General features: G+C 47.1%; 1 protein-coding gene across 2 annotated transcripts in view; it reads left to right on the top strand.

Annotated features, from left to right (window-relative positions):
• The window catches only part of RNF216 (ring finger protein 216), a 147,663-nt gene that overhangs the window by 68,388 nt on the left and 58,902 nt on the right, over positions 1–20,373 (top strand). The window lies entirely within an intron of this gene.

The raw sequence follows: 20,373 nt of genomic DNA, 5'->3' as shown, positions 1-20,373 counted from the left end.
GATTCCAGGAGAGGAGGTCAATCGATTCTGTTTTAAATAGGTAGAGCTTTGAGGATGGAGGCGTTCAGTATGTGTATGTTTTGCTAATGCCTGGCACATAGTAGGTCTCAGTAATTACTTAGAAAGTGACTAGGGTCAGGAACATGAGGGGAGGTCTAGGCTAGAGGAAAATTTTGTAGTCAGGAGTAAGAAGCATTGAAGGGAGGGAGCCCTGGGGACAGGGAACACAGCTGGGAGCACAGAAAGCCTGCGGCAGGGCATCTAGGAAGTAGGTCACAGGAGTTAGAGAATGCTGACAGCATTTTGATTTAGAATCTCATCAAATTCATAGATGAGTTTGGGGAAATTAATATCAATAAAGTGAGTCCTGATAAGTTCAAAGTATATATTTCCATTTATTTCAGATCTTTTTGTGTCCCTTAGTAACGTTTTCCAGTAAAGAGAATGCATCATAAGGCATTCTCAATGATCGTATGCTTCAGAACTTGACCCTCCCTGCAGATGAGAGCATCCACATTCTGGATGCTTTCCACCATTAGGGTAAGGTCTTCAGAGTTTGGCCCACCGTGGAAAATAAAGTGAAAACTGTCTCTTGGGAACCTGAGGCAGGGACAGCAGGTTCGGAAGTTCCCGCCCTGTTCTTCACAGGGAAGGGAGAACTAACTTAGAGTTAGGTCTAAGCTGGTCCCTCCTTATTAGGCACTATGGTGAGTCACCACTAGGTGGCACTGATACTCCGTGAGGAACGGTTTTCTCTTGAGCATTTCAGAAGTATGTCAGTCAGCAAGACAGTGTCTTGTAAACAGAATTCTTTTAGGCTTAGTACCAAAGCAAACCACTGTGTGCATTCAGAATTTAGTATCAGAGATGTCAGTGTTTTTAGAACCTATGCTTTTACCTTTTCCACTTAAATGAATTTTCCTTATGACATCGTTTCTTTTCAGCTAGATGGCTAAACCCAACCATTAATCCTTGAGGATTGCTAATGTTTAAGAAATGAGCCACAAACTAATTTTTGGCCCGTGTGAGACTAAGGGCATCTGCTTCCTCATTGCAGTGTCTTTGCCAGTAATCTAAACTCCAGTTAGATTTCCAGGAACTTGTCACTCTGAGATGAGGCATTTATATTAAGGCGGGCTTGAATGCCTGGAATCATTCCTCTAAAATCCCTGAAGAGAATAAGATACTGTATCTTTGATGAAATGGGGAGAGAGTCTTTGTTTCATTGATATGATGGAATGCTTTTGTCAAGGCCCTCAGTGCCCTGTGTGTTTGCAGATAAAGGATTCATCAGTTTGTTTTCAGCATGGTGCTTTTAGGAATGAATTGGATGTGTTTGGTGTGGGACTGCAGAGTGTTAGATAAAAGGAGATTTGTAAGCGATGCTTCTGGAATATTTATTCTGAGGGTCAGAATTTCCCTGTTGAGTCTTTCTCTACTTTTCTAGGATCATAGCTTTGCTCCATAAATTCAGAGGTTTTTATGTAGAGCTTTCCAGAAAGGTAGCCAGAGCTACAAGGTGGAGGTTTAAGACTATTCATGAAGTAAGCGCTAACGGAGGGAGACCCATCAGGTGGTGAGACTTTAGTCCGAAGAACTGTGAAGGACACCTGGCTTGGTGTTCCTTAGTGAAACCAAGGGGGTGAGTGTGGCTGGACGTCTTTTCCCGGTGTCACTTGTACTTGTTTTCCTGTGTCTTTCTCACCTTTCTTTCATGTGTTTCTCATTTCTTTTCCCTACTCCTCTTTTTCTACCATTTCCAGGCCCCATCCTATCCTTTGTAGCATTCAGTGTTACTGACTCCACAGCAGTGAAATATAACCAGAATTCACATCTGCAGTGAACCAGTTTGTTGCTAAAAAACAGGCATCTGCAGCCGCCTGCCGTAGCTGGACGGCCGCGTGAAGAGAATGTAAATGAGCCTGGACCGGCTGTCAGTGCCAGGGCGGCTCCAGCTGTGACAGTGGACGCTTGGCACTTATTAGCAGCACTATCATTTGAGGCCCAGCCCGTCAGCTGACTCCTGTGCTGAGCATAGGCGTTTACATTTATCTAGATCTGAATGAAGCTTGATCCTCTTGTTCCCACTATCAGGGAGGATCTTTATTCAGGAAGTTATGTTGACAAGAACTGAATGTTTGGGTAACAAAAGGATTTTTTTAAGTCCCAGAATGAGCACTCGTTCTCTGGCGTGGAAGTCCATGCTTCATAATGCAAGTCCACAAAAGAGGTGGGGTGGGGTGGGAATTCCCTCCCGGGGATTTGGCCTGCCCCTGCTCACAAGGTGAGTCACTTCCTTCAGAGCCGGAGGGTTCTGGAGGGTTCTGGCGGAATAGCTTAAGACCTCAGGCTGCGTGGTATGCAGGCATGTTGGGTAGGTGCCTTTCAGGGCTCTCAGCTCCTGGCATTCCCCCCAGCCACCCTAAAAAGTGGCCTCAGGTGTGGAGTAGAGTGACAGTTATTTACCCAATGGTGAGAACCCAGAGGGAGGCCTCCCTGCCACAGACACAGTCCCAGAGGAGATCCCAAGCAGCACCGCTGTGAGCCGCCCTCCCGTCATTCGCGGGGTAGAGCTGGCATTGTGGCAATGAGGTTTCAGGATCTAACTCTGTTTTTAACTTAATATTTTAGTCATTTTCCAGTTTTTAAAATTCCTCATAGCAAACAGCATAGTGAATGTGTTCATCATAGGCTTCTTGATCCTTGAAAGATTTTGGTTGATAATTACACTTCATTACTTATCTTCACACACTAACATATGATTAGAGAACCTGGAGGGGGGGGAGAAGTGTGGGGGGGTATGTTCCCAAGAAGAATAAAAACAAGAAAAGGCAAATATTGCTTATCTCTTTTCCTATCCTGCCTTCCTAGTAAAAGTCATATAAATACCGTATCTGCTGTTGTTTGCAGCACTTATTTGAAAGGGAGCTAGATATCTACCCAAGGGGAAGAAAGGTGAAATATATACATGGGGGGGCCGCCTGGCAGGCTCAGTCAGTAGAACTTGCAATTGCAACTCTTGATCTTGGGGTCTTAAGTTAAAGCCCCACGTTGGATGTAGAAGTTGCTCGAAAATAAAAAATCTTTAAAAGTCATATATACACGGCGCCTGGGTGGCTCACTTGGTTAAGCGTCTGCCTTGGGCTCAGATCATGATCCCTGGGATCATGTCCTGCGTCAGGCTCCCTGCTCTGCTTCTCCCTCTGCACCTCCTCCCACTCATTCTCTCAATCCCTCTTTCTCTCAAATAAAAAAAAATCTTTATATATACACACATGTATACATACGTATACAGGCACAGGTTAAACGACAAAGCAAATATGAATAAAACAGTTATTTTTGTTTCCCATTAGTCCTACAGGAGTAGTTTCTATTCCTATATTGCATCTTTTCTGTCCCTTGATCCTGGGCACTGAGTAGTGAAAACGGCTGCAGGCCTGGCAGTGCTGCGGGGCGGCCCCCCCAGCGGACAGGGGAGTGCACTTCAGAGCCCAGGCGGGCCAGACAGGCTGAGCTGTCGGCTGGACTTGGGTATTCGCCTATGTCCTTGACACCCCGCCCCCCGCCAAGGTGGGTGTTACTCTGCCTTGCCCCCAGAGAACATTCTGGTGCTTCCTTTCTCACCCAGGGAAGCTGCTCTAGATGGTTAAAATGTTGCTTTGTGTTCCACTTGTGCTGGGCTTTATTAGTAGGTTCTGAGTTTGGGAGGTTCCCTTGAAGACCGCTGCGTGAGAAGCCCTTGCCGACGTGCCGCGCTGGAGCCGGCCCTGAGCTGGGCGCCGCCGGGCGACAGGGAGCGAGGTGCCCGTGGCCGCGCCTGTGCTGCAGCTTGGAACACAGTCTGGCGGCGTGGTGAAGACAAGGGATGTCGACGTTCACCCGGCTCAGGCTTCCGTTCCAGCTCTGCCCCTTCTTACCTTTGTGACTGAGGGTAAATACATCCCCTCCCTGAGCCACAGTTTTTAAATCTGTAAAATGAGAACAGTGGCACCTACCTCGCAGACCTCTGGTGAAACGTCAGTGACGTGTCGGTCGTGTCTCATAAAGCGGGGGCGGAGGCGGAAACAGCCTGACGTAGGGAAGCGCCCGTGCCTGGCACGTCTCAGGTCAGGAAACAGTAGCTGCCGCACAGGGAAGGCGCAGACTGATGCCAACAGTGCGTGCAGGTGAGGAGTTCCTAGAAAGGAGGAACTTCTCCCAGATGTCTAAAGTCTCCCACAGGAGTGTGGAATTCCCCTAAGGTGGGCAGATGTAAAGTCCCATCAGGGACCTAAAGATGACTCCTCCCAGACCTTAGCTTTTCAAATCATGGACTCAGAAAACTCTTCTTACTAGCATGCCACAGTGGAAAGGGGATAGATTTTTTTAAGCTAAATTTTGTGCTGATATATTCTGTAAGAAATGACTGCTGTCACTTTAGCCCACATTGTTCAAGTTCAGAGAAGGACCCAGCTACCCTGGGGAGAGCTGTGTCCTAATGAAGGCTACCTGTACCCTGCGAGTCTCAGTCGCTTGGTCCACAGCACTGCTGTGTCCCTCCTTTTGGATGTCTCATTGGTTTTTTTTTTTTTTTATCCCTTTCTGAAAGGTTTGGCATCTCAGGGAATATTTAAAGAGATGAGGGTAGGAAGGACCTAGAAAAATTATTGTTTTACTAGAGGACTCAGAATTAGGGGCAAAGTGAAAATGGCCGTGCTTTGTCTCCATGACTCATGGGTTATGTTTTTTGTCTTCTTAGGAAGGTGCCGATCTTTGAGTCTTGACCACTGCACCCACCCCCAGTGCAGCAGGGCAGGCCTGGAGGCCGGGACTACTCACCTTTCACTGTCCTTGTAGTGAAAGGACATACCTTCTTGTCTCTCTTTTGTTTGGGTTTCTACTAAGATACGTTGTCTACAGTATGTATAGAGACTGTGAATTTTTAACAGACTTGGATGGGCACATTATTAAAATTGAAACTCTGACCCTTTCTCATGGTTTTTGTGGCCACCATGAGCCATTGCTTATCAGACTCACCACAGCCTAGCCCTGTTCACAGACCATACGGGGATCATAAGCTTTGAGTGCCTATCTTTCTGGAAACCACATATTATTTGTTTAGTGCCTTCATATGTTTTGTTAAAATAACTTAATTTTTTTGTGTGTGCCTGTGGCCTCATCAAAGGAGAGATACATTTTGATTCAAAGTCTTTAGAAATCTCACGTTAAAAATCTCTCAAGAATTGACGTCTACAAAATACCTTTATAGTCATTTGCCGCCTTCTTGTCTATTCACTAATTAATTGTGTGACCAGGTGTCAGCATTTTAATTTAATTCGTTTTACTGGTTCTCATTGTAGTGTCCTTGGAGGAGTGTGTGCATGCATCACACGGGCATGTGTGTGCGTCGTGTGTGCGTGTGTGGTATACATGTGTGTGTTGGAGCGCAGAACCTTCGTGTCCCCTCTTTGCGTTCTCAGCACAGAGCACTGCAGGGCTTCCACCCTTGCAGGTAGAAGAGAAATTGTTGCTATGGTAATAACACAGGCATGAAAACACCCCATCTCCCTGTGGGTGTCTGTGTCAGGGAGGAGGAATGTGGGCAAGGGAAACGGGAGCAAAAAGGAATGCTTAAAGCACAGAGTGGAGCCATCACAGGGTGGAATTTCTCGTTTGTACTGTTGGATTCAAGGTCATTTTCCCATTGCTGTGTAGTGCCTGAGCAATGTAAATGCCGTTCTACCGCTCAGTGTCCTCCCTGACTTTGAGACAAACATACAGAGAATGAGGACTTCTCTAGTCCCCAGAGGCTGCATGGCCCTCTCCCAGACCACGATTAGAAATGCATGTCTGTATCTGTGGGCCAGTTTACAGTCCTAAGTGGGATTAACTGCCCAGACCCAGAAGCCATTGCCCTTTGTCTCCATGGTAACAGGCTCAGGAGCCAGCCCTGCCATCTCTTGAAACCTAATGGCATCTGTGTGCTCTGTATCTGCACCACATACCAGTGCTCCTTGAGAAAACGGGCTCAGAATGACCTTGGTGACTAGGATCAGCACTGACAAAGTCCAGTCTGCCGAGGTCAGGGTAAGAAGCACAGCCACGGTTCTTGTGCCGTTCTATCAGAAAGAGCAGAGGCAGTTAGGGTCCTGTGAGGTGGGGGTTTGGCACCTTAAACAGGCAGATGTTGAGGGGCCTGCCAGTGGACCTCTTACCAGTAGCCTCTTTAGGGACTTTCTGCTCCTTGTCTGCTCAGTCACAGCTAACAGGGGACATCAGGAGTCAAATCCAGGGCTGCCTTGCTTGGTATTATGTGGTTTTAGGTGTGATTTGGGTATGGTTGGCTGGTTTTAAGAGTCCTTATCTTTTAGAGATACAAACTGAAATGCTTACAAATGAAATGATACATCATCTGGGATTTGCTTTAAAAATACACTGGGCAAGAGAGGATGGGAGAGTAGATGGGGTACAAAAAGGTAATTAGCCCTGAGTTGATAATTATTAAACCTGAGGGATGGGTAGGTGGGGACCCATCAATCATGTTTATTGCCTACTTTTTTGTATATTTAAAAAGTTAATTTTTAAAACACCATATTGAAAAAACCTAGTTTCACTTGACTTTTCTATTACCTGTGTTCTTTCCTACTTTGTTGCTTTGAGGGCATCTCACTTTTGGGACCTGCAATGACCCATACTCAGATGTCCAATTCTGTGGCATGGTCACTTTTTTAAGAGATGAGGGAAATTTGTTACATAATAGGAAAATGTCAGCAGCTCTTCGTGGGAGGATACAAAGGCTGGTCATCTTGGAGGAGGGAAGGTTTTGTGGGTGGGGGGCGGTTCTCGACTTGTACAAGATTCTTCTGTAGGAGTGGTTTTGACTTGGTGTTTCCAGCTTCCCTGAGTAAAAAGACTTCAGCTACCCAGAAGGAATCCAAGATGGATCCCTAGACCATAATGTAACCAGTGAAACAGGTTCTGGGAACCTGGGGCCCGGTGACGAGGGCCTGCACCGAAGCCCTGCTGGAGGCTTTTGGACAGCTCCGGATAGGCTCCTTTTCTCTGGAGTGACTTCCAGCATATGGTGCAGCTTCAAGGCCAGAGAAGAGACCAGATGACCTTTCAAGTGTCCTTCCAGTCCAAAGTCCCTGGTTTCCAATACTGAAGGTTTTCAAACTGGTGTTGTTATTTGCTTTCCAAAGAGAAATAGGCTAAGAGTTTCTCAGATCAAATCCCTGTGGCCTCATAAAAGCACTTCAGTTTTATTTTCCATCAGAAATTTGTATGAGAAAGGGTTTTAAGTTTCAAAAGTTCCCTATACCTGAGAAGCTGATTGAGGTTCTAGCCCAAAGAGAGTGATGTAGACCACAGTTTTTTCTTCTCTTGTTTTGACTGTAGTTTGTCCTTTCCCCATCCTGACCCTCTTCAGTGAGATTTTGCTGCTCCAAATATCTCCAGTTGCCACAATCCTCTTAGCGCCCAGGCCCTCTCACCTCCCATAAAAGCCACCTCCTCTTCTCTCCCAAGGCCCGCGCCCGCTCTAACCTCCCCTTAGCTCTCCCAGCATGGGTCTTCTCTCCAGGTAGACCCCGTGCCCCTGAGCCCTGTCACCAAGGCCCTGTCTGCTGTGCAGTGCTTCCTTCTCCCCTGCGTTCCTCCTTTAGACTCACTCCTTCTTAAACTTTTGCCTTGCTGTCTTAGCTGCTCCCTCAGCATAGGCTTGTGCCAACACAGGCTGGTTGGCCTTGATTGGAACTTGGTCATTCGTTCAGCAGATTTTTATTGAGTATTGCTATGCCTGAAGATACAAAATAGGCAGCGACAGCCCTACCCTGAGATCTGGATCAAGGGAGGCCAACTCCTTGTGCAGACAGCTAAATAGTGAGATGGTGATGGGAACTGCTGGAGGGAGCCAGAGGGAGGGGACAGTCCCTTTGATTGGGCGCAGTCCGGAAACACTTGATGAAAGAGCTGGATCTTGACCTGACAGAGTCCTAACGGCACCTGATGGGTGCAGGTAGACCGCTATTCCTGGCCAGGAAGTGACGCAGAGAGAGCTGTTCAGGGGTCAGCGGTAGACCTGTGTGACGGAACAGGAGGAAAGTGGACTAGGAGGATGGATGGACTTCGGTTCGAAAAGGACACCCCAGGGAGCTGTTGCAAGCCCGATGTAGGGATGGTGTGATCAAAGTGCTGGTGGGAGGGTGGATCTTGTAGAGCCACAAAAGAGGGCATGGGGGTGGGGAGAGATTAAATGGGGGGGGTGGCAGCTGGAACATCTGGTCGTTTCTGGTGACCTAGTGACCCCAAGACCTGGGGATGCACAGTGCTCTTGTGGTCCTTGGTTAACAAAACCTCCAGTCCCAAAACCCATTTGTGCAGTGCTGTGGACCTTTGCTAGCATTCTTTTAGCCTTCTCCAGAAGGCCTCGGTGGGAGTGGATTGGCCTGGAGAAACACCAGTCTTCTGAGGGCTGACTGGGGGGCCGGAGGGGAGTGGTGGCAACAGTTGAGAGCAACGGCAGAGGCAGCCAGTTCAAGGTTGGCAATGGATCCTGGGAATATGTGTGCAGGCCGCCGGCTGTCCCTGGAGCACACCCCCCTGCTGGTAGAGAGGGGTGGTCGAGGGGATGCTGTGGTAGGGGGTTCTGCAGTGCTGGCTGCAGGAAAACTGGACATTTGGCCCCTCATTTAGTGGCTGCTACTTTGCTCCAGTTCCATGGCCAGCGTGTTTTTTTAGTCCTTGGATGCTTTAAATACGGAAAAAACCATGTAAGCATCACAAGTTTTCCCCCACCCATTTAAAAAAGGCTTGTTTTCCAGCTGAAAGCATGTTGGATAAGCTTAATTTCTCTCACTCAGATAAGCTTAATTTCCCTAACTCCGATGTGCATACAGAGAATTGCCTAATTTTCCTTTTGCAACATGTTTTCCCAGCTGCTGGGAGGCCTGTTTTTTTTTTTTCTCTGAGCCTCCTGACAGAAATGCAAACAATTTAAGGCCCTCTGGTACCAACTGCTGTTTATTACCCCAGGGACTTGGATATTGGTATGTTTTCCCAGGAATGTATTTATCTGGAGTCAGTGGCTACTCCCCCATCCCTCTGAGCCATTCGGGAGACAGGATCAGGCTGGGCTGGGCTGGGCTGGGCTGGGCTTCAGCAACAGCTGCAGCCCCTCCTTTGAGCAAGGTCACCTCCCTGCCCAGCTCCAGTCCCACAGCCTCATTGTGCTAGGAAATGAAGCCGTTCCTTGCATGTGATCTGATTGGAATCGTGTTTTCTGGAGCACCTCTCTTAGATCTTCCAGCAGAACACAGACAGCCTTTTTATACCTTGTTTTGTCAAAAGTGCATTTCCACCAGAATAAGGCTTGACGCTGTTCATAAGTAAACACATCCCTTTGCAGGCGAGGCAAGGAAGGAATGCATCTGGAAGCAGTTGGGCTGGGTTTGCTTTTCCCTGCTGAATGCCTGGCGTGCACTGTCCATCCAAGGGTGGCTGAGGGGAGAACGCTTTATTCTGTTGCTGCCAAAACCACAACAAATGACAACTTTCCGTTCTGTCATCTCTCTCAGCTTCACTGCTGGGCAGGCAATTCATTTTTCTACCATAAAAGGGCAACGAAGCCTGTGTAGAGCCGGGGTGCCTTCTGCACTGCAGTGAGAAAGCAGAAGACAGCCGGGGAGAGAGCGCGGCGGGGCTTCTGCCAAGCACACCTCCTGCTTAGGCCAGGCTGCAGGATGGTGGCAGCAGTCGAGAGCAGGGAGTTGGAGGCGTGCCATCTGATTGGGCACGGTGAGGTCAGATCAGGCGTGGGTATCCTTAGCATCTCATGCTCATCTAGGGGGACACATGAATGTGTGGTTCAAACCCTGTTCAGAGGAACTGCACCAAGCCTGCCCGGGTGGCTCTATAATACTGGCATCGGGTTTTCTTGATTTGTAATTGCAGGTACTGGGTTTATAAGGGGTACCTGGGAGATCGTATAGCCCTGACACCCTCATTGTACAGATAAAGGGAAGAGGTTAAATGCAAGGTTTACGTAGCTTGAGGAAATCCTCCAACTTCTGTCTTTCAGTTATACGTGGACTCTGGATTGTGGGATAGTTCTCTAATCTGTATATGTCCTCAGTTGTCCATTAGTATACAGTTTGCCTCCGTTAATGGTGGGCCATAGAGACCCGGACTAATAGAAATACAGTTCTTAACTGGTGGGTTTATGTGTCAGCCAGGGCCTTCCAGAAAGTGTCTATTCTTTGTAGTGTTGTTAGCTGTAAAATTCATGGACCCTTTAGGTGATTGTAAATAAATGTCATTCAAAATCAGTACAGGGGTAGGTAGAAAGCAAACATTTAGCTATTTTGACAACATTAGAGTGGCTGCAGAATTCCCCTCCACCCCACCCATACAGCCTGGTGAAGAAACCAGAATACCAGGTCAGCACCCGTTGAGCAGGAACCCCACGCCACAACATGGCCACCGGTGCAGACCTCTGCCCTGGGCCTCCGCCTTCTCTTGGAGCGCCACTGCCCTGGAGAGAGCAGGTTCTCAGATTGAGCCGAGAACTGTGCTTTTTGCCTGACTCCCTTATAGGTTTTCCTGTAAAGAACTAAGATTTGTTATTTACACTTACCTTAACTCTTTTGTTTTTAAGATTTTATTTATTCCTTTGAGAGAGCACGTGCAGGAGCGGCAGAGGGAGAGGGACACGCAGACTCCCCACTGAGTGTGGAGCCCTACGCAGGGCTCTTTCCCAGGACCCTGAGATCATAACCTGTGCCCAAGTCAGACACTTAACCGACTGAGCCGCCCAGGCGCCCCTACACTTACCTTAGTTCTTAACTGCACATCTGATTTCATAGCAGATGCTGGAAATGAACCAAGCACATTCTTCAGGGAATAAAAACCATGTCCAAGAATCTTGCTGATCTGGAAATTTGGGAGGAAAGCAAGGATTTTCAAGTTTAAACTTTATTACCCCAATAGTACTGGTGGTCAGAATGGATTCTCAGCTCACTGGCTCAGAATCAAAAGTTAACTCAGAAGTCATTCCTGGAAGAGAATATCACTGAGTAGAAATGGCAGAAACAAGCTCAGTATGAATGATTCAGTATCACATTCCTAGACCTTGTTGGAAACTGTAAGATGAGCTTAAATCTTACCATTCCAGCAAATAAAGCAATTGGGTAGGCCATGGTAAAATGGAGCATTTACACAATTCTTTTTTTAGCATGACCTGTCTAAATTCTTTTTTTCTCAATAGCATAAAACTAAGTATCTTAATCTGTTAGAGAGCTAATTGGTATATTTTTCCCTGGTACTTCTCAAGATCTTCACTACCCTTGGAATAAACAGAATAACACCCAAAAGAATTTGTCTCCACTGCTGTTTCACAGTCTTTCCTTGTAGAAACCTTTGAAGCCTTTGTTTTGTTGTCAGTAGCAGCAAGAGAATTCCGTCTTACAGAACACTTACTCTTATTAAGTGTAATTTTTATAAGGCTAATTTCTCAAGCAAATAGCATTTCCTTCTTGGATAGAGCCTCTCCCTCCCCATTCATCACTGTCTACACATGCTTGGGCGTCCTGGCCATGTGGTGACCAGCTCAGAGACATCAGCCTGCTCACTTCCTAATTTGGTCACAGTGTGCTTCGGGCAGCCTCGCCAAACTTAGAAAAACACAAACACAGGGAGTAGCTTTGATACAGCAAAGGGGGATTTCCTCTTATCAAAAGACCTACAGTTCGCCTCTTGCTTCCTCTAAAAAGAGGAAGTGACACTTTGGGAGGTTATAGCTCACCCTGAAGTTCCCTCTTTAAGCCGCCTCCTCCATGCTGGCCTCTTCCCAGCCAGTTCCTGCTCTTCCTTTCCTCAGCCTTCTTGACGCTTCTCAGAATTTGCAGAGTTTAATTTTATTCTTAGGGAATTTTAAGGAGTAAGAAATTTTCTTCTTTTTTTTTTTTTTAAGATTTTACTTATTTGAGAGAGAGAGAATGAGAGACAGAGAGCATGAGAGGGAGGAGGGTCAGAGGGAGAAGCAGACTCCCTGCTGAGCAGGGAGCCCGATGCGGGACTCGATCCCGGGACTCCAGGATCATGACCTGAGCCGAAGGCAGTCGCTGAACCAACTGAGCCACCCAGGCGCCCCAGGAGTAAGGAATTTTCCACTTGAATGTCCATCGATGGGAAACGGGTTAAATATGTTTTGGTGCAGCCATACAATGGCATACACCAGAGGATGGCAGGCTTTTTCTAGAAAGGGCAAGATAGCAGACAGTTTAGGCTTTTCCAGCTACATAGCCCGTGTCGCAGCTACTCCGTCTTGCCTTTGTAGTGCACAAGGAACCCCGGATGGTGCGTGAACGAATGAATGTGGCTGTGATCCAGTAAGGTTATGTTTATAAAAACAGGCAGCAGGCCAGATTAAGACCATGAGCTCCAGTCAGTCAACCTCTGGCATATACGGTAAGACTTAAAAGGATGACATGGGTCCAGTAGTGTCAACACGGAGCTGCCCCCAAGATGTTGTTAAGTGAAAAAAGCCAGGTGTAGAGTGGGGGGGTGGGTATGGTATGTTTATATTTGGGTCTCAGATGAGTGTAGGGGAGGTGTGCTGACGTGTACGGAAAATCCGTGTGGAAGGGCAGTTTCTTGCACTGGTACCCAGGAGTTGCTTCAGGGGTTCATCAACCCAGTCAACTCCGAAATTTTAAAGCAAAAAAGATTTTGTTGTGTTGGTGTTAAGGGAACTTGAAAAGAAAGGTAGAAATGTGATTTTTAAACTGTGCTTATGTATTTTCAAGCCCATAGCCATTTCTCCTGGATCGTTGTGGGGGCTGACTTCACCTCCCTCAAAAAGAGTGCGTGGCCTCAGATTATAGGTGAGGGGCTGGGGTTTCAGGGCAAGCAGAAAGAGCTGGAACTCGGCAGCTCTGCCTTTCTTCTCACTGGGCTTCTGTAGAAGCCCCGTCGACAGCACGTGCCCAGGAGCTGGTGGAGAGAACGCAGCCAGTGGGAAAACCGTGGCCCCAAGGTCAGCCCCGGAGGGGTCAGTACAGCTTGCATTAGTTACCATTCAAGACTGCTTCCAGCTGCTTCCATTTCCCACCGAGACTGACTCACGAGGAAGAACGGGTTCTGATTCACCTAAGCATTACGATGACCAGTTTTAAAACTGTCTGCCCTTGGTTGTGAAACTAGCAGATGAAGTTGTTACTTTCCTAGTATGTAAAACAGCTCACTTTGGGTATGTGAGGGACAAATAAAAGGTTTAGTAGTGAATGCTTCTCTGTTTAAAAACAAAGACAGTAAAGATAGGAGCAGCTCAGGAGGTAAGGATGGCGGTCAGCCTTGTTATGTGGCCCTTCCCCCACCTACCAGGCAAATATTTCTCAAATAGTTGTTTTAATCCTTTTCCATGCATAATTTGCAGGCTTGTGTGTGGTCATTCCGTTCTTCTACGAAGCTCTTTGCAGGCATGTCAGATACTGTACCTTTTGAAATCCCCCTTGGAGCCATGGTGTTGTGGGGGCTTTGCAGAGATGCGGAAGCAGTTGTAACAACACAGTCTTGTCTTCCACCAGGGAGGGCCTGGCTGCCAAACCCAGGGCCTGTTCTGCATCACTTGTCTTGACTTTCCTTTAAAAGCATTAAGTGGGAAGGTACCAGTTCTGCTGAACAAGCAGGCATTGCCTTTTATGAGAGAAGTCATTTAAAACATCGAAAATATGTTTGAAAGATACTGGTGTACTTTTCTCTGACCTCAATTTCATACACTAGTAACTCTCCCGTGCCAGAGACTTAGCACGACACACTCCCTGCCAGGTGGCCAGAGACGTGTGTCCACTCCAGAAGAGAGAGCGAGCTTGATCGAGGACACTAGGAATTTGTGCTTTGCCATACGTGTTGCCCTAAAGGGAAGCTGCGCATTTCAAAAAATAGATTTAAATCTCTCTCTCTCTCTCCATCTCTCTCTCCCTCCTCCTTCCCTCTCTCTCTCTCTCACATACACGCATCCTCTCCTCTTCCCCTACCAACACCACCTGCCCCCCCCCACCACCACACCCCCCCCCCCCGCCGTAGCTCTCCCCATTACTGCTTTTAACCTTGAAACCTCTGTTGTACACTTAGGCATCCATCCTGTTCCTGCTCTTGCATTATTAATGGGCCTGGAGCAATCCGGCCAGAACGCTGACATTACTAATTACTGCTTATAACCGAGAAGTAAGGAGCAGGGAGTAAAGTGGGTCACAAGACAGTGTCATAACAATAAAATACTGCTGTCGGGCAAAATTGCTTGGTGTCTGTGCTCTGTTGTTCGGGGTGGAGGTGGGCTTTCACCACAGGCTGACCCAGTAGAGACCCTGCTGGCCGGAGGGGAAGTAAATGCTCTTCACTTCAGTCACCCCGGGCTCTTGCTTTCTGTGCACAGGGTTAGAGAAGGGGATTTGTTTGCTTTCTATCAGTATTTTAGGTAAAAACATCCAGAATTCTTATTCTAGCCAAACAGCCTTTTGAAAACAGGTTCTTTGCCCTGGTGGTGCGAGCCAGAAGGAAATGCAGCAGAGCTGCGGGGAGAGTGCAGAGGGCTGGCTTCGTCCTCTCAGGGCCACGTGCTGTGTGCCCTGTGCTTGTGTCAGCCCTTCACTTCCAGGTCTGAGTCTGTTCGTCTGTTAAGTTCCCTCCAGCCCGACTCCTTGGTGAGTCGGTACACTTCCGTGCGTTCCTTTGTGCGGCTAGAAGATGTGAGCTTGTTGGACCAAACACATGCACTTACCTGACTCTCAAAATACTGGGCAGCGGAGCATCATCAGAGGAGAAGGGTCCTGAATTTAACTCTGCCCTCAGCTAGCCAAGGCCCTTCCCACCACCTTTCCTCTGTGGAATGAGGATAGCACCAGCCCCGCTTACTTGGAGGGGTTGTTTGTTGCTGGCAGATGTCTGTGGAAGACATGGGTTGACATGCCCGATGGCAGCTGCGGTGGCAGTTTCCTCCTCCCGTGGCCTGAGCGGTGTGTTTCAGGGAGAGGAGCATTTCACTGCGCCACAGCCACTGATAAATCTTAGGCCTTTAGTGTCACCTGGGAACCTTAGCCAAAACCCGCCTGGCTTCTGAGGAACACTGACTGTGTCTTCTAGAGGAACAGGAAGTACAAAGGGACTTTAAAGATGTGAGTAAAATAAAATACAAACTTACCTGGCCCTTCACATACCACTTTATTGAACTCTGCATATGTAGATTATTTTACTCGTGTACTATCATGGAGTTACAGTCCTGAAACTAGATTTCTTATACTGTGGAAATGTTGCTTGTAGAAAGTCCAGGAGGAAAGGAAAAGTACTTTGAAATAATATTTTCTATTTGTTTAAAAGCACAAAAAATCGGGCGCCTGGGTGGCTCAGTTGGTTAAGCGACTGCCTTCGGCTCAGGTCATGATCCTGGAGTCCCTGGATCGAGTCCCGCATCGGGCTCCCTGCTCAGCAGGGAGTCTGCTTCTCCCTCTGACCCTCCTCCCTCTCATGCTCTCTGTCTCTCATTCTCTCTCTCTCAAATAAATAAATAAAATCTTTAAAAAAAAAAAAATTAAAAAAAATAAAAGCACAAAAAATCATTTTGAGAGACCACAAAGCTTAGATTTTTTCTTGAAAACGGTTTCATGAAAGAGGAATTATTGATCACTTGACAGTAGAACTGAGAGGAGGTAGGTTTCTCAGTGCCCTGCCTCCCGGTCTTGAGATGTTTTGCCTTTCTCTTTTCTTTTCCTTTCTTCTTTTTTTTTAATACTACAAATGCACTATAGTTGACAGAGCATTGGGGTGAGTCACAGTTCTCAAAACTGAAAGTAAATCCTGTCGCTTTTCCCCATGTGTCACACACCAACCAGGTGCTTAAAGCGGGCTGTGTGAGAGGGCGGGCATCCCGAGGCGCACTGATGGCCGAGCCCTGCACTGGGAACTTCTTGTCTCCTCGCCTTGCCCTCCTGTTCTTCCACAAAGGATGGAGCCACAACAGAATCCTACATACCCTGAGCTTTTCAGATCCACTTGATGAAAAAGGGCTATTTCCTTTATTCGGTTCTTTGAACTCTTTTTCTCTGTTTCCTCATTTAATCAACGTTCGAGTTCAGAGTCTGTTAAATTTTACTTTAAAAAGCACAGTGATTTGTATGGTAATGTTAGCCATGGTCATTTTGGGGCCTGTGTTATACTTTAACAAAAGCAACCGTTTTTAATAAGAATGTGAAATAGGGGCGCCTGGGTGGCTCAGTCGGTTAAGTGTCTGTCTTCGGCTCAGGTCACGATCTTAGGATCCTGGGATCGAGCCCCATGTTGGGCTCCCTGCTCAGCAGGGAATCTGCTTCTCCCTCTCCCTCTGCCTACCGCTCCCCCTGCTAGTTCTCTCTCTCTCAAATAAATAAAATCTTTTTGAAAGGAATGTGAAATAGATAAACTGAGAATTACCCAGTGCTAGAGTCACCAACAAAATTTTACATAACCCATCCCCAAGAAATAAGATTGATCTATAGGTACTGATCAGGAAACCTCTCCAAGAAATGCACTATCAAGTGAAAACAGCAAGGTAAAGTGTGTGCAGTCTGAGTGTTTGGCTCCTTTTGTATAAATGTAAAGGGTTTATCTGTTAAGTATGTGTATTATTTTTTTCTGGAATGAAACACTGCTAAAGGAAGGCTTAAAACAAGAGGAGTGCACTTTGTCTTCATCTGTGCCTTTTGTGTTTCTTAGTAGCTTGTACATGGGTGTCCTTGCTCTCACCAGTGATCTCCGTATCAACAGATTAAAACAAAACACCCAACAACTCCAGGACAGAAAACGGGTTTTAGCCAAACCCTTTCTCCCCCTGACAGTCTGTCTGGAAAGAACCAGTCAGTAGCTCCTGCTTCCATTTCTTTATAGCTTTTGGATATGTGAGTGTCTGGTATTATATACAGTTCTGACCCTACTTCATTTACTGTCTTTTTATAGCTTTTTACACTCTTCTCTCAATGTAAAATAATTGAAAGAAGACGAATCATTGCTAGAAATGCTTTTCAGTTTTTCAGAGTTCTGTGCTTTTAACAGAATGAGAGCCTGGTGTCCTCGCTGCCCAGCGGTAGGAACCCAGGACTTGAAGCAGGAGTGTCTTCTGTTAAGAATACTCTCGTGACTGTTCCAAGAAAGCTTGGCAGAGCTTCATGCAGTTTCAGTGGTAAAGTTCCATCTTACTCATTTGAACTGCATGGCTCCCTCCGTCTCTTAGACCTAGATTTGTGTCAGGGTCCGTATTTGTAATCATGCAGAAGTGAGATTCACGTAGCAGAAACTTTTGATGCTAAAATCTGTGTTGTAAGTTTTCTCAATTAGGGAACAAAATCAATAAACAGAAAACAGAGACTTTGCTGAATGGATGTACCCATTCCTCTGATATTTATTTACTGCTCGAATCACCTCTCTAGTTTCATTTCTAAAAGCTAGTACCTTCCATCAAGCATAAGTAAACTTGTCAGAACAGCTGCTTTTTCCTGCTAGAAAACAGAGGAAACAACAGGATGATAGGATGCTAATTATGGAATGACAGTAAGAATTCTGGGCATAACCTATGTAATCTAGGCAAGTTCTTCATTCTCTTAGTAACTTGGTTTCCTCATCTGTAGAATGGGAATGATGACACCTGCCTGTCTCTCACTGGGTTGTCTGAGGATTGAAGAAAGGGATGTTTGTAAGGTTTTTAGGTGGCACCTTTCATCTTCAGAAATTGGATATCTTCCTTCCAAGACACACAGTAGGTTGGGGTGACCACAGTCTCTTCAGTGGTTGATTATCAAAGAGAAGGTTATCCCTGGAAGATGACAGAAATCGATGTGTTTTAACAAGAAAATAAAATAGGATCCCAGGACAACAGAAGCAAAGAACTTTTCCAAGACCTGGGGGGCGGGGGGGGGGGGGGTAGCTGCCCTGTCAAGACCCAAAGTGAGGACCAGGGAGAGTTGTACTAAGTGGGGATTGTCAACGGGCAAATGATGTGGGGCCTGAAAACAGTGAAGATGTTTATCAAGGCTCATTTTTCTAAAGCTCAGGATGACCAGAGATTCTAGCTGCATTCTTCCTGCCATGTTTTTACGTGTACTTCACTGAATTTTTTACATAGTTTTCTACAAGATCAGTACTTAGAACGCATTATAATGCTATGAATGTAAAGAATTCACATTTTGAAAATGTTTTGCCTTTGTCCAAGCCTTCTTAACATACATATTTAATTATAAGGCATAAGGATTAATGGGGCTTTGAATATTTAAAGCTCTTTTCCCAAGATTAATTTGATTTAATTACCCCTGAGCTCAGCATTTGCAGCCTTGGTGACTTGCTGTTGGGATGTGTCTATGAGAGGAGAGGGGCTCAGGCAGGCTTCCCTACCCACCAAGCCCCTTCCCGTTCATTTTCAGCTCATCACTTTGTCCTTTCAGTGGGGGGAAGAAAGGGAAAGGTAGTAGAAGTTGCCTCTACGGAGTTCTTCTTATAGCTTGCTGTATTTTCAAAGTAGCAATGTTTAGTGTGCATCCCTTGGCATCCAGGACAATAAAATAACAACAATTTCTACAGCCCTGCTCTTCCAGAGACTTAAAAATCCCCTCTTGAGCCCTGGGTCCTTCAACCCTGCTGGCCGGTGTGAAGAGGAGGAACAGGCACAGGCCCCAGAAGAGCTTGGACCCCAGACGGACCAATGGACGTCTCCTCTCCTAACATGGATCGCAGTTACCCGTCTAGTTGTGAAGGCAGAGGAGGTCCGAGGGCCTGTGGAGCAAAGAGAAGGAGGCATCTTTGTTCAAAGTGACTGTGTTCTTTCCATCTCAGGCTGTCACCACCAGCAGAGCCACCCTTGTGTCCACCTCTTGGTAGATGACAGTTGTGGGGAGCTTCCCTGGTTCCTGCAGCCCAAGGCCAGTGGCTGAAGGCTCACCCTCTTTCTGCTGTGGTCTGGCTCCCTGTAAGAGGCAGAGTGTGGAATGAGCAGCCAGTAACAAAGGTGGCAGGGTTGAGGGGATGCACAGGTGTAGGCTAGCGGAAGCTGGCTTCCTCCAGTGTGCCGCTCATGGTAGTGGGGCCGGGCACTTGTGCTCAGCCTGAGCAGGTGCACAGGGTATTGAATGATGGCCCTTCCCTGCACAGCCTGAGCCTGGGGTTAGGGAGCATCCGTAGACTGCCCCAGCAGGAATTCACGTTTCCTTCCTGTTGCAGGAGAGGACCCTACAAAAGCTGCAGTTTTGTGCCTTGAGCAGATGCTGTTCGGGAGCCCATTGGAATAGCTGTTAAGATATCAGTAGAGGCTGCCCTGTTCTCCTCTGCTCAGCGGCCAGAGCACAGGCACCCAGGCCGTGAGCAGACCTGAGAACACCACACAACTCCTTCGGGTGACATAAGCCGGGCTTGCTCTCCAGAAACCCCAGGGGCATCACACTCCCAAGAGTGGTGGCTGGTGCTTCCTGCAGCAGGTCAGGAATAATAAAGACTGGCAAGAGTTTGGACATCAGGATGGTTTTCTTTGTTTTTGTTTTTGCTTTTTAATGCACAGTCCCAGCTTAGAAGGCCCAGCTAGTGGAACCCCATGTTCAGCCATCACAAATGTGTGAAACACTGGCCAGGCTGAATTGCTTTTCTGCCCCCTTGATCTTCACACATCACCGTCTGCTTTTATCTAGTCCTTAACTCAGCCACAGCCAGCCTTCTCACCGTATGTAACTTGTCATATCATAATGTTACTGTTTTTCCTTAAAAGCTTCCCTGCCCTGTCCTGACCCCCACATCCCCCCACAATAACTGTGCAATTCATTGATTATCTGCTATTGTGCTAAGCTCTTTAAAAACTATCCCCAGGGGGCGCCTGGGTGGCTCAGTTGGTTAAGCGACTGCCTTCGGCTCAGGTCATGATCCTGGAGTCCCGGGATCCAGTCCCGCATCGGACTCCCTGCTCAGCGGGGAGTCTGCTTCTCCCTCTGACCCTCCCCCTCTCATGCTCTCTCTCTCTCTCATTCTCTCTCTCAAATAAATAAATAAAATCTTAAAAATAAAATTAAAATAAATAAAAACTATCCCCAGGCTTTAGAGTAACCCTGAAAGAGATGTCATTACCCCCATTTTACCAGATGGGGACACTGGGGTTTGTGAGGTGACCCAATCAGGTGGGGGCCACTGGCGCAGATGGTGGAAGGATTCACCTGAGGCAGAACAAAAGAGATAAGAGTTTACTGAACACACTGCAAGGGAAATGTGGGCAGGAGAGCAGAGGGGAGGCTGCCTGCCAGGACGTCGTGATGGGGGGCTAGAGTTAAGGGGGGAGTGAGGAGGTATGGGAACATACAGAATTTCCCTTTTGTGGACCTGTGCCCGCTCGCAAGTAGC

The sequence above is a fragment of the Phoca vitulina genome, unplaced genomic scaffold (genome assembly GCF_004348235.1).
Source record: "Phoca vitulina isolate PV1807 unplaced genomic scaffold, GSC_HSeal_1.0 scaffold79, whole genome shotgun sequence".
NCBI classification, from domain to species: Eukaryota; Metazoa; Chordata; class Mammalia; order Carnivora; family Phocidae; genus Phoca; species Phoca vitulina.
The sequence above is the reverse complement of the archived record's forward strand: the minus strand, read 5'-3'. Positions and strand labels throughout refer to the sequence as shown.